The 15,207-nt window shown below is 30.7% G+C and overlaps 1 protein-coding gene across 2 annotated transcripts in view; it reads right to left on the bottom strand.

Annotated features, from left to right (window-relative positions):
• The window catches only part of LOC129962730 (breast cancer anti-estrogen resistance protein 1-like), an 80,417-nt gene that overhangs the window by 45,743 nt on the left and 19,467 nt on the right, over positions 1-15,207 (bottom strand). The gene's annotated exons all lie outside the window — the stretch shown is intronic.

Genomic DNA, 15,207 nt, shown 5'->3' with positions numbered 1-15,207 from the left:
TTGGTTGATTTTGTGGTGTTTTATGGCACAAGAGGAACTCTTTCGCTAAACTGCGCCAACACCTAGATTGGTTACACTATTACACACAGAAATACACCACTAGTTATTATTATTGTTGTTGTTTTGAACATTCGGTTATTCATTCACTTTATAATTAACTTCAGATAGTAGTTGGAAAAACAAAATTATTTGAATACTTTCATGAATTATTCTTTAGAACTAAATATAAAGCATCCAACGGCAGATTTTTGAATAAGTAAATGTCTCGGACCGCGGGGTTGAAGGGGGTTGCAGACATGTCAATTACAATACTGCTTTTAAACTAATTGGCAAATAAATAAATATTTAAATAAGACAAATTCTATGAATTATAAAATACTAGCCGCCTTTGGTGACCAGCCGGTTCGCCAATCTTAATGCTCGTTAAAATTTTCCATTAAATATTTTATGTAACTTGTCTGTCTTTTAATAGATTCTTCATCAAAATATTTTTCAGCTTTGAAATTTGAAAGTCATATTATTCACTCATATTTTTATAAAGTCCTTAAGCCGTAATGTACTTTCTTTCTAATTTTCTGTCAGCTCCCGTAAAATTGCATTATTAAATTAAAGTGGAAATGATTAAACTTCAATTAATATAAAACTATTTTTCACAAACTATTCATGTTTTTTTTTTTTTTTTTAATATGAGTATTGAAAACAGAGTCGTTCGGCATTTGAGTCTTATGTGTACTACAGAATAATTTTCATAATTTATATACTATCTCAAGTATTATCCAATAAAAATTTCTCAGATTCGACATAAAATTTAGTTTTTAGTTTTACTTTCAAAAGAATTTAAATGACGTGAATAACAAATACTATTTTATTATTTTTTTTCGGTATATAAATATACTTAAAAAAATTATGAAATTTTATACAATCCTTTGATCCTAAGGAATCATATTCTGCGAAATATTCTTGACAATTCAACTTTTAAATAAGTAAATGAACTTTTCTGTCTTCTGCTATCAAATTTGATTGATTTATGAAATTTTCAATAGAATAGTTTATAGCAACATTTTTATAATCGTAGGTATCATCTTTGGAACGGTCAATGAAGTTAGTTACAATCACCTGTTTTGATTGAACAGTGATATTCAAATATTCATAAATCAGTCAATTTTAGAGACTGAGTTGATTGAAGTGTAACTCTTGTTATTTAAAATATTAGTAGCTGAAAATTTTTTTGTTAAATATGATTCACAGAGCAGAGGATCTAAATAAAAGCTAAACATTCTTCATTTATTAAAGCATTTATCATGTTACATACTATGTAATTATTTATTTCATTTAGACCTACTTTATACATGTATTTCTATAATCAAAGTTTCATAAATTAGCCGTTGGGCCTTCAATTAAAAAGATATTGTAAAAAATCATAAAAACATTTCTTTGCAATTTTTTTTTAGAAAAAAATCGTATTTCATATTTATTTAATTTCAACAGACACGTGCTGAAAATTTCAATTTTATATGTTTAATTAGCAATAATAGTTGATTTTTTTAAAAAATTTGAGCTTTTGTCAATATGATGGCGACATATTGATAAAAGCTAATTATTTTCCCTTTCACTTGTAACGTGAACGTGCAGGTTAAATTTTATTTTTATTTTATGCGACATAAATTGTAGGGAAATATGGTTAAATTATTTTTTTAAAAAATCATTCAAAATAGAAATTTAATTTTTTGGTTAAAACATTAGCATCATTAAAAAGATAATTTTTTGATCTTCAATATGAATAATTTTGTACTGTAATATTTTCGGAAATTATAGTGGAAAAAGCAAAAATTTCCCTTAATTTTTAATTAATTAAAATTTTAATTAAAAATTCGAAAACATCGTTCCGAAGTGCACATTCCCGACCCCCAAGGTACACATGTGCCGAATTTGGTAGCTGTAGGTTAAACGGTCTAGTCTGTAGAGCGCCAACACACACACACACACACACACACACACACACACACACACACACACACACACACACACACACACACACACACACACACACACACACACACACACACACACACACACACACACACACATTGAGCTTTATTATAAGTATAGATCAAAACGATATTTGCACATCGTTCAAGTGGATAGATTCTTATTTAGTTCAATACATTCAGTTAGCTATTATGGTGTTTATAAATATCAAATATCCGGTAAAATACAATTATGCACAAAGATGTGTGTTAAGTAGTTATACGTCATAATAAATAAACAAACAAAATTACATTTTCTAAGTGACTAAAATAAATAAAAAAAATATTAATCTACAGAAGTCAATCGACATGTTCATTAAATTAAAAAAAATGTGAAATTAAATTGGCCACTTTGTTAAAAAAGGGACCTTATAAGGTACAAAAAATATCTAAATCCAGCACTGACTGTACCACATTCAAATAAATTCTAAAAAGATCAATTTTTCATGCACAGCACAACACAGCAAGAAATAGAGTTCATAAATAAAATACAGCGAATACAACACTGAAGAGTTAAAACCCTTGAATGCATTGCAAATACATGCAAACAACTTCATGCAGTTCGCAATAAATTGTACACTACCGAGATCGCTTGACAATATAGATTTTGGTTCGGCCGACACCGCCCTGTTCACAACTCTCTGGAACTACGCCAAATCAATGGGGTGGAATATCGCACATTCTTAGCACGTACGAACATCGGAAATAAATTTGCTGTAATGGTTAGCATTTGACAAAGAAGCAAAAAGAGCCGACCAATCAAAATTGAACCTTATTCTAAAGTACGAGAACAATGCCGTTCCACAGCGGGTTTTGGCAGTTTCTTTCTGATTTTGTGATATATCTACCGAATGTTACTAAAAGAGAATACACTGTAGCAATGCCGAGAAATAAAACATAATAGAGGGTGGGGGGACAACCTTAACAGATTAAGTAAGCCGAATTTAAACAAATTATACATTGTATATCTATCATATCTAAAAGTCTATTAGGCGCCTAAATGATTAGATAGGTCAAGAAAGTCACGAAATCGTGTCAAAAACAAGAAAATCATAAAATCATCGGTTTATAGAAAAAAATCGCACATTTCGTAGTCGATTACAGGAACAGAGCACAATAAGCGGTAACTGAACTCTAGCACACTTCTTATCTTTTTTGGTTGAAGCGAGATTTTTTATATTACAGCACACTCCCGAGTATCCGGTTCGCGACTCTCCGATTTCCGTACTATCCGGCCAAGTTTTCTTTCATTGTAATTAAACGAGGAAGGCAAGGCGTTGCATTGACAACATAGTTTATGTTTTCTACATTGAAGTTAGAAATTACAGAATTTGTGTTAAAATGTGAGCAGTTTATATCTTTTAACTTATTTTTTCTCTAATAAATTTTTAAAGAGGCCAGTGAAGTATATAAATTATCAGCACAAAGCCTTCTATTTTAACTCGACAACGATAACTGCGTCTATAATTTACCAGGCCGCGTTCATATTCTACGTAGCTTGAGGTAAATGGAGGGTTTAGTACTCAATAAGAAGTAAGAAAATATGTATTGTTACAGTGAGCTTTGGTTTAAAAACTTTGCTTTCTGATATTGGTGGTCTAAGAAATGAATTCACAAAACTCCGACCAATTCGGTTTTTTTATTCTCCAGCCTGCCCTTCCGCCACATAAGGCCGGATACTCGGGAGTCCATTGCATTTATGAGCCATGACTAGGGGCACATTCTTTTGCAGTTCACAAAGTTAAATTTGTAGAATTATGACTTCAAAATGACTATTCATATAAAAATGAATAAGCATTAACATGTTTATTTAAGTATTCCAAAACTTGACTGATTCCGTTTTAGACCAGATTTTTTAAAATTTTTTCAATCGCAAATCATTTTATATCAATTTTTTTTCGCGATCTCAAGTGTGCACATAAATCAACGGGACAAAACTCTGACAAATGATTAATTAATGATAAATTTAATCGAATCAGAAATAAAACTTCATAAAATAATTGATTTTTTTTAAAATTACTCTTGTCTTCCAATATTAATGACTTCGACTGATGCACTTACTATGAATATTTTGAGATCGGCAACCAGTTTCAATGAAGAACGTATCACAAAAAATTCTACTCAAAAACTAATTCTATGCAGATGGCATTTATGGTACTTAAATGGAATACCTGAGAAGATATGGCTATATTTAACCACATTCTCAAATACTTTTTGTGGTAAATAACATTAAACGAGTAAGTAACTGTTTTCAAGGCAATGCGATATTTGCTCATTTCTTTCTTTCTTCCCAACATACAAGGTGACCAAACAAGTTATATACAGAAGGAACTTCTTCGTTTGATCATACGATCCTAAAAATACAGAAAAAACATTTTATACGGAAATGGAAAAATGTGGGCTGTAAAACTAGCAAAGAAACAAGTACAAATACCAGAAGCAAAGCAAAGATGATTTTTCGATTTAGCAAAAAAGTGAAATTAAAAACAACAGCCATAATTTTATATTCCTGCAAATGTTTAGGAAGTTAAAACATCATTCCACATATAGCGCAAAATATATATTAAATTGTGTAAAAGATTGTTTTTGATCAGATTACATGTGAATAATATACCCAAAACGATCAAAATAACTTAAAACATAGAGGTAATAATAACAGAAAAGAAAATGATTTAGCACCTTTAAGATTCGATAACGACATAACAGAAATTTTCTTACATCAACAGGTATTTCCATTTTTGGAAATATTTTTTATATTTTTAGGAAGTTAAAGCATCATTCCACATATAGTGCAAAATATATATTAAATTAGATGGGTGAGTGTTTTAGATCAGATTACGCATCAATACACGGCAGTAATGATAACAGAAAAGAAAATGATTTAGCACCTTCAAGGTTTGATAACGACATAACAGAAACTTGCTTACATCAACAAGTATTTCCATTTTTTCTAAATTTAAAATGCAGAGTTAGCATAAATTGTAGTTCAGATTTTAAAAGATTAAGTTTTCAAAACTATTACATATAGTATATTTAGTGATACAAAAAAATAAAGAAAAACATTAAAAATTGTCTGTTTTCTCTCTAATATCCTTCAATAGATGATAAACTTTTAAACTTTCATAGAATGCGACAAATGCAACTAAAAATGGAGACAATAGCAGAGAAAAGTTTCATAAATGTGCAACGGTTTTGTTCCAATTATTTTTGTCCAGTGTGCACTGAGAAATCGATATGGAAAGAAAGTTTCAAACCGCAAAGGCATTTTGTGATGGCATAGTCAATTTAAAGATGCAGATTGCTTAGGCAAAAAGAAAAGAAATGGTAGACCAATGGTCTCGGGAGAAACGCGGCATTCTTTGTTATATATATAGGAAAAAAAAAAAAAAAACTCACACATTTTATTATACACACACCGGATCACATTTTACCACAGACTCATACATCGAATTTTAGTAACTGGGGAGGGGGGGGGGGGTCTCTTGAAAAGCATTTTTTTAAAAAAAGTTTTTATATATTAATGATTGTATTAAATGTAAGAGTCTTGAAATTATAAATTTTTTAAAATTCGGTTATTCATATATGCTATTCTGCAAGATTTATTAAGGCTGAGACAGAACAAGAATATGCTGAGAGGATTGACTTTCAATGCAGTAGACAAGGATTAGAACTTTAAAAATGTAAGCGGATATGTAACTTACATTTACTAATATATAAGAATTTATTAAATTTTTATTTTACATTCCCCCGTTCTTTTTGTACGGGAAGTTTTGGCAAAAAATTCGAACTTAATATCTTTATGAATCTCCACGGTTTAAAACTCCAAGACCATTTTTTTTTTTTTTTAATGAAATTACATTTGTTTATGAAGACAATAACTCAAAAACGTTTTAAGTTAAACGAATGAAGTTTGGTACATGATCTTTACACCAGATTTTGTGATTATTACCAAATTTCGAACGAAATTCATTTAGAGAAAGGATGTTTGAATATATTGTCACGTAGGTACTTCAGTGTGGAACTCAATGACACACACAAGAAGTAGAGCTAAATCCATTTATTAACTCAACTCTGATTTCAGAATACGGTGACTGACAGATCTTCTGCTTTTATACTAGCAGGGAAAGTTCCAGAATATTTTTCTGGAAAGAGTAAGAAAAATCCAGAACGCTTGTCTGGTAAACAAAGAAAGGTCCAGAACCTGCTGGAACACGAAACATAAAATCAAGGAATTAAATATTTACACAAACTATGTATCACATTGTCGCTAACGGGATTCGAACTCACAATCTCTTGATTACGAGACTAGTGCTATGACCATTCGGCCATGGAGAGTTGACTGCCTCTTTTCAATGCGGCAATATGAGAACACGTTAACTACAAAAGAAAAACCATCTAGTTGCAATTTAGCATACAGATTTAGTATCAAAAGCGTTGATCAGTATTAAGTTTTGAACCATATCTGTTAAAAGGCTGACCGTCTGTACATCGCATGCATACAAACGTGATAACTAAAAAACGTTATAACTTACATAACTGAAAATTTACATGATCTTGTGATTACAACTGCAGCTGCGCGTCAAATTTTGGTTTATAAGGGTCGTAAAAAAAGGCATGCAAAACACAAATTTCGATTTTCTTTGTATTGATGGCATGCCAACAATTAATTGTTCCAGGCCACTAAATCGCCAAAGATCGAGTGCTGGATTAAGTAAAAACGCTAGATTCAGGGCAAAGATCGATCTTTCGTAACTACTGTTCGTCAATAGCATGCAATTGATACACAAGTATCGGTTTTCTTCCCCTGTACTATGAATCCCGCAATGAAAATTGCGGGACTTTGAAAATAAAAAATGTAACATTCGTTGCGCTCGTGGCTTTTGTCTAATCGTTCACAATTTAATACGGAAGACATGGGGTGGTGGTAATATTTTTATTTCAGAGTACGCGAGAAAATTTCGGGGAGAATATTGTCACTATTAAAAATTTTTATCTTTAGAGATGAGCAACAGGTTAAATCTTATAAATTTAAATTTTATTCCGAGAGACAGAAACTGTATGCTCTCAATTTATCAAGGGGACATTTAAATTCAATCACATGAAATCAAATCCTATATTCAAATTCGAATAAATTATTTTCAACATGTAAGTTGAATAAAATAGTTTAAAAAGCATAGATACTGATATCATATCCTCCCCCAGCCCTAAATCCACTTTATACATTTAAGCTGTGTTAAGAAGAAGGAGGAGGAAAAAAAGGCTAGGGGTAAAAAATTGCTCACAGCCGTTTTTTACAGTAAGAAAGGTATGCGGTAATATGACGCTTGCCTACATTTGTCGACTTCCTTTTTTACTTTCGTATTTGATTACTCAATTCAACTTAATGCTTATTATGAAGAGTTTACTCGCGACAGACGTTTTTGCAGTGGAAACGATCTCCTCTTAATCGCACGTGTGGAATTAATTATTCTTAAATTAAAAGCAGCTCCAAGAATGATATATAATATATCTGAACTCTCGAAAGAAAAAGAGTTGCAACTTTTTATAGATGCCCAGATTAGATATTTACAGCACAGATTCTGCAACACGAGAAAACGCAGGAGTTACTTTATATTAATCAGAATCATTTAATAGAGAAAAAAGAAATTGAATAATCAATGCCGTAATCGAAATCTCGTAAAAAGAACTTTAAATATTTATGATAGTTGGAATGATGTTGTGTAGTGTCTTTATATAATAGATATTAATTTCTATACAATTAAAATAATCACGAATACAATTAAATATTTTGATACATCTTATTACAATTTATTCTGAAATTAAAGATAATTACAATAGCTATAACTAGAAGTCAATTTGTAGATTGATGGTAATCAAGGTTAATAAAAATTGCAGGAAATAGACGGAACTTTGATTGGAGTTTGGACTAACTAAATTACTGAGCAAATCAAAATTAAGAATCCACAATCAATCTACACATACAAATAAAAAAAATCTGTAAGAAAGTATTAATAGAATTTATCATAATAATTTTATATTAACCCTTTCTAGGGCCGTGGGAAGTATGCTTCCCACCAAATTTATCAATCTTTGTATGAAATTATGTAGGTTGGTATAAGTTCTGACAAATTTTTTTAGTGAGTCAGAAACTTATATGCTTATCTCAGACAAAATGATGTGTCTTGATTTGTTACTTAATTATTAATTAACTAAATTAATTAATGAATCAAATTAAATTTATCTAATAAGCTAAATGAATCCCTTTTCTTATTCTAATTTCAAGCCTAAAAATATTTTAACATAATATGACTGGAAAAAAATGACCCTTTAAAGGGTTAATAAAAGAAAAACCTTTTCTCACAGGATCATATAACTTCTTAAAAAGAATAAGTAACAATAAACATATGAAAATCTCAATTCAAAGAAAATAAGAATCTTAAATAAACATATTTATCAGACGATGCTTATTTACATTGAAATTATAAATGTGCCTCGAATATTCTTGCACGAATATTCGAGGCACATTTCATCAAACTATGTGACATGTATCACTAATGGCACACTACATCACTTTTGAAGCCTAATATTTACAAAATAGAATGAAATGAATCTTAAAAAAATGAATTAAAATGGTATATCTGTTGTTACATAGTACACATTTTTTATTCATATGTATATGGTATAAAACTTTAAAAGTTTGAAAAATCTTGATGTATCTAATCAAGCCAATCAATGTTGATCTATCAATCGGTATTCGATTACTTGATTTAACAGGAATAGACAAATGATAACTTTTAAATTATCAACTCAAAGAAAAGTTTATTAAGCGTTGTTGAATTTGTAGATATGATTCACTAACCGGTCTCAAACACGGGGAATAAAAAAAATATAGCTTATAATAATAATAAAAACCATTCTTAGTTCCAGAAATCTCCAGATAACTCAAGTTTGCTCAGATTATCTTAAAAGTTTTAAAATACTCTCATAATGCCCGGATCAAAATATTACAAGATCCGGTTTCTTCAGAATTGCAAAAGATAGCAACGAGAACAGAAACAGAAAAGAGAAATTCGGGCCTTTTCCTGGTCTGTTCAAGTTTACTTAAGGTTCGTTACTAACTTCAACCTTTCTCTGACTGGGTTACCATTAAAAATTGGAAATCGGTCATAGTTATCAATTGTAAAGAATATGGGTCAGGGGAAAAAGAATCAAACGGAAATGTGTGTACGAAGCACAGAAAAATTAATGTAAACTCCCTAAAAAATAGTGGATATTAATATCAATTTTATAGAAAACAAAAAACTTATGCATTCAAAATAATTTTTTAAAAATGGCAATACCATTAGATTAAAAAAAAAAACTAGTTTGAAATATACAGACCAGATAAAAAGTCATTTTTTATTACTGAATTGCCACTTATGATTTAAAAAGGTAAAAAATAAATAAATAAAAACTTTCAAATCAATGTATGAATAATCAAAATCATTTGCTTATCTAACAATTGTTCCATTCCAGATTGCTTTTTATTCATTCCATTATATTTTGCAAAGGAGGTCAAACCTTTTTATACAATGCAACTTCCCGCCTAATTCAATTCTCTGCGCTTGTTCCTTACTCGTATTCGCACTTTACATTCGTTCGGTAAACACCAAATAAGGATTTGTTGACTCCATGTTTGTTTTTTTCGATGTGTTCAGCACACACAGTTTCTCCAGTCTCCAGTGGTACAATGAGTGTGACCTGAATTTTGAAGACGACTGTAAATGTTTAAATGAACAATTGTAGCAAACTCGCGTTGTTTTTTAGTTCGTACGGAAAAACTAAAGAATTTGTTTAACATTTTTTTTTGTTCTAAAATAGTGCAACTGATTTAGTAAGACATCTTGTTCATGTATGGTACTATCATAACAAAATGTTTCACGAAATAGTTCGTTCTTCAATTATTTTATGTTTTGAAACTTTGTTTTGTAAACAGTTAGCATTTATTTAAATTATATAATTCATCACATGATAATCAGCTGAGATAAATTATTTGAAAAAAGTTTTATCGTCACGGTTCTATTTATTTAGAAAGCAATAAACCGAGTTAAAACTAAATTCGTTCCGTTTTCTTCTTTTAAAACCACTATGCATAAGTTCACAAATCATTAAAATCTGCGTCTGGTATAAAGAAGCCAAACATATTATATTTTTCTATACTGAATTCAATAACAATATCATTTCATTATTGCAAGTGGTCATTTTTTTTTTTATTTCCTCCTCCTCCAAACCTCATGGATTTGCCTGTCATTTGCGGAATTGTCTGCTTGTGAACACGATAATTGAAAAACGCTCTGAGCTATGGTCTTTTTTTGAAATTTGGTATTTCGTAGATTTTTCGCAATTTTGGTAATTTTGTAGATTTTTGGCAGATTTTGAATCAGAAGCCTGTCCGGCTATCTAAAATAAATCAACATGGTAACTACAAAATGGAGAGAACTAACTCGATAAAATTTCGTAAACATAGTTAACACTTAAAATGTAAATACCCATGAAATTTAGAGCCAAATCCGCCAAAGGGTTGGCCGTTTGTCCAACTGTACTTTCACAAGCATTTAAACGCCATTAATCCAAAAATGCAAAGACTTAAATATATGAAATTTGAAAAGTGACTACAATGGTAGTTCTGTGTCAAATTTTGGATCCAATCGGTTGGGAAAAGGCATCTAAAATACACATTTGTTTGTACATTAACTGCATCCCACCGATTAATCGCCAAAAAAACCACCATCAAAGATCGCATGCTATTGGACTTTTCCGTCACAGGCGCATTAATCAGAGAATGTACGAGAAAGTTTCGAAGATCCCACTCCCGCTGATTATTTTATATTATAAAAGCAGACAATAAAGTAAAACTAACGTATGGCATGAAATGTAATTAACTTTTTCTCCACGATACAACTATAATGAATTAAAATAGAACAAAAAAAAAAAAATTTCCGGTTCTCCACATGAAAGATAATCATCAGAAATTATAAGCTGGTAATGAGTTTCAACAGGTAACAATAATCATAATAATAATAATTATATTCAGCAAGAGCATTTAAACACGTATTTCATTTAAACGGAAATGGAACCGAAGATCCAGTTCTGAAGGGAAGAAAAGAAGGGAAAAAAGAAACTCGACTCTTCAATTGGTTTCTTAATGAGTAAAACAAAGTAAATGTCAGTCAGAAAGATAACAAATAATTAAAAAAAAAGGGGGGGGGGGGAGAAATGAGATAGTGCGGGAACAAAAGATAGAAGGGGGCGGGACATGAATTGCAAGAACAGCGACAATTTTTTATGAACTCTTCCTTTCCACCCCTTTATTCCGATGGAAATTTTTAATTTTCAAGAAACTAATGCAGAGGAGGAAGTTAATAACTACTTTTTAATGATCTTTCAACAGTGCCGTGTTATCAAGTAAAAAAAAGCTTCGAACCTTCTATTTTTTTTTAAATTCTTTTTGTTTCGTGCTTTTCATACAATTAAATTACCAAGTGTCTAACAGGAGACACATTTTTTTTTCGAAGTCAGAAACCAGCCATAGTTCCTGGAATCTATTTAATCACGAGCAAAAATTCTGTGGAACTTAAAAAAAAAAAAAAAAAAAAAAAAAATGCTTTGATCGGAATCGGGGCAGATCCTAACTACAGCAAATTCTCAATATAGAGTGAAATTTTCTAATCTTTTTGAGATTATTTATCCCATCTCCAAGAAAATGTCTCTGAATTTGCTATATTCTTTGAATACAGAGAAAAATAATATAATAAGAAATGCACAGTTATGCTAGATTTTATTTTAAAATTGAGTTTTGATTAATTAAATGAAAGTTTCACAAGGGCTTTAATATTATCATTTACTGTATAGTTTATAAATCAAATCGTTATAGCAGCTGTGGCATTTTCTTATGCAACTAGGTGTAACCAGGAACAAACCCTAAATTCTTCAGTGTGTGATACAACTAATTTAACTCATTTTTTTTTCAAACAGAAAAAAAAATCAAATGATATCATTTCAGAAATTTTTATTTTTTTATCAATTGTGCAGCTGACTGGAGCCGATTCAACATTGGATAGTAAACAACACATATAAAGTTACAACTGACTATAAATAAATCCAAAATTCTTAAGATGATAACCGGTCTCCGATTGTATAATTGCATTTAGAGATTGGATGAGATTTTGAATTCACATTCCCTTCCAAAAATCGCATGCCCCACCAGCGACTAGGCATAAAAATATTTCCTGTTTAGACAATATAACAGATATTCAACAGTAATAAAATTATAAATCATTACTTTCCTAATATGAAAATACCACAGCAGTTATAAAGATTCGATTCATAAATTATACAGTAAATGACAACATCAATCAAATGATGTTTACACAATCACGTATTTTATGGTAACTCGTTATTTAATTCTCAGAAACTAACTATAAGTATTATTACTATTTGAATGATAGAAATGAGTTTAAACTACAAAAATTTCATGTATACACTGTGCATCTTCTAAGGCCGCATGAATAATTATTTGAAAATCAATAGCATAAATGTATTAATCAATAAGACTGCAATATTTGCAAAGACGAGGGAATTCAATTCTATTCAGATGTCTTGGAGATTCTTTATCAAAAAGGCTTATAGATGTAAGTAAATTCATCAATGGAGGAAGAAAGAAATGTTACGCGGTAAGATGAGCACAGTTAGTTAGGGAGTTTTTTTCTTAGGCCTTGGTCATCGTCCCGTTAAATATGTTTTCTTTTAGTTCTTTTATGCCGCTTGTCATTTTGAAAAGTACAGTTTTATTTTAATCCGAAATTTAGATATTGTATCTTCACATGACAAGCTCAATTTTTTTTTTTTAGTTATTCGCGACTGATATGCTACCGAATCCCGCTTATAATCAAATTTTATAGTATTGTTTAATAAATTGTAATTAATATCTTTTCCATCTTTAATCTTACTGCTATTTTGATAAATTCAAACCCAGTACAAAAGCACGGTGTATTTCTTTACCTGAGAATATATAGTATATATAAATCACATAAAAATATACAAAATGATGATAATAATTATATAATAACTGTTCACCCGCATACGAAGATATTCAATAAAAAATAATGTGAGAGGTGAAGAAAATGTGATCAAAATAAAACTACAATTCAGATATTTGATTTAGAATTTTCCAACGTAGAATGAGCAAACTAAAATTCTAATTAGCGCAAAATAATAGAAATAAAAACCACGTAAGAATGGACGCTAACATTTATTCAAGCATTGCCATGTAATTTCGAATGGAAACTCTCCAGAGAAATCTTCAATAATAGGCAAGATGAAAAGATACAGCAAAACACCAATACTCACATGAACAGTTATTTTGAAGATAATCCAGAGAAAGACTTTGATAGTAAATTTAAATTATTCATTAAGAAGAATTAGCGGCATCAAGAAACAATCAGTATCAATCACATAATCTATTTTTATAGTTTGTGAGCTATTTTTTATTTCTTAAAAAGTATTGCCACATGATTCGAATACATACTTCTGATGGATAAAATAATTAAAAACGAAAATGGAATACATATATAAATACTTTAACCCTTTAAAATGCCATTTTTTTTCTTCTAGTCACAATATATTAAATTAGTTTTACGACTGAGATTCACTCAAGAAAAGTGATTCATTCAGCTTATTAGATAAATTTAATTTGATTAATTAATTAATTTGGTTAATTAATCATTACACAATAAATCAAGACACAACACTTGGTGTGAGATAAGAAACTGAAGCATCCAAGTTTCTATCTTATAGAAAAATTTGTCAGAACTTATGCCAAATTAATAATTTAATACAAAGACTGATGAATTTGAGGGGAAGTATACTTCCCATAACCCTAGAAAAGATTAACAAAATGGAAACATTTATCTTCTATTTCGCCCCCACTAACACTTGATTAACTTAACAGAAAGTTAATCTAAATGAAGTTCATCTCCTGATCAAAAGAAAACTAAAGAAGAAAGCTTTAGCTCATTTCTTTTTTTGATCTTAAAATAAGATTGGTAAATGAGGGTAAACATTTCCAAATATTGATACGAAAGAAATTACAATCCTTTAAAACCATATTTAAAATTTCCCGTTTTCACACCAAATATCACAGGACTGCTGCCTCCAAAAAACCATATTTTGTTCACGTTACCCATCTCATATCCGAGTTCTTTACCATGCGGATGATTAAAGAAAATCCCCGAATTATCTCAACCAACCCATAAACCAAATATTAAATCAAGGGTAATCAACGCACAAGCAGAAGAGACCACCCACAACAAAGCGGAAAGACACACCCACAAAAACTACTGACAACCAGATTGCAGCAAATAACTATCATCGAAGACGTCCCACAACACCAAGAGCACACAAACCCAGCACTCCTTCACGCAATCTTTATTACCTCTACACCATCTTCCACTAACCCTTGCTCTCGGGGGAGTCTGAAGCGGCGACACCACTCTCGAATATTATTCATCCTCACTTCCTTATTTAACTCTTAGATCACGGCGACCACACAGAGGGGAAGGAAGAGCAAAAAAACAATGCACCTGCCTCACGGGAAGTGTTCCACGACTTCATCGCTGCGCAAAAACGGAGTGAAGTAGGGTATGTCACGAGGTGAAGTCACGCACGAGAGATGCTGCTATATACGTGTTACCATCTTTCCGAGTTAAGTAAACGATACGATGCGCTTGCTGCTGATGCTGTGAAAGCGAAATCGAAGGAAGTTGGGTCTCTCAAAAACGGAATATATTTCCAGTCACGTACGCTGCATCTGCCCATTATGTTCTTCAGCAAGGTGAACAGCTATTTATTTTGTTAGGGGTTGTTATACGATATCGACTGATAATCGCAATGGAATGGGGTCTATTTAATTGGTGCCTTGAGATGTTTCACAAAAGCGATGTGTATTGCGTGTTGGGTATGCATAAACTAAACATTCCACTGGTGCTTTATATATTTCTAAGAAAAGAACAAAATTATCATTTGTTTATCTCGAAATGTAACATTTGAAGAGTTAGCGATCCCCCAAAATCTATATCTCGAATTTTGTATATTATATATATATATAAAATCCAACTTTCAAGGTGTTATTACAATAAATTTT

Source organism: Argiope bruennichi, chromosome 3 (assembly GCF_947563725.1).
Source record: "Argiope bruennichi chromosome 3, qqArgBrue1.1, whole genome shotgun sequence".
Classification (NCBI taxonomy): domain Eukaryota; kingdom Metazoa; phylum Arthropoda; class Arachnida; order Araneae; family Araneidae; genus Argiope; species Argiope bruennichi.
This window is presented reverse-complemented; position numbering and strand designations above follow the sequence as displayed.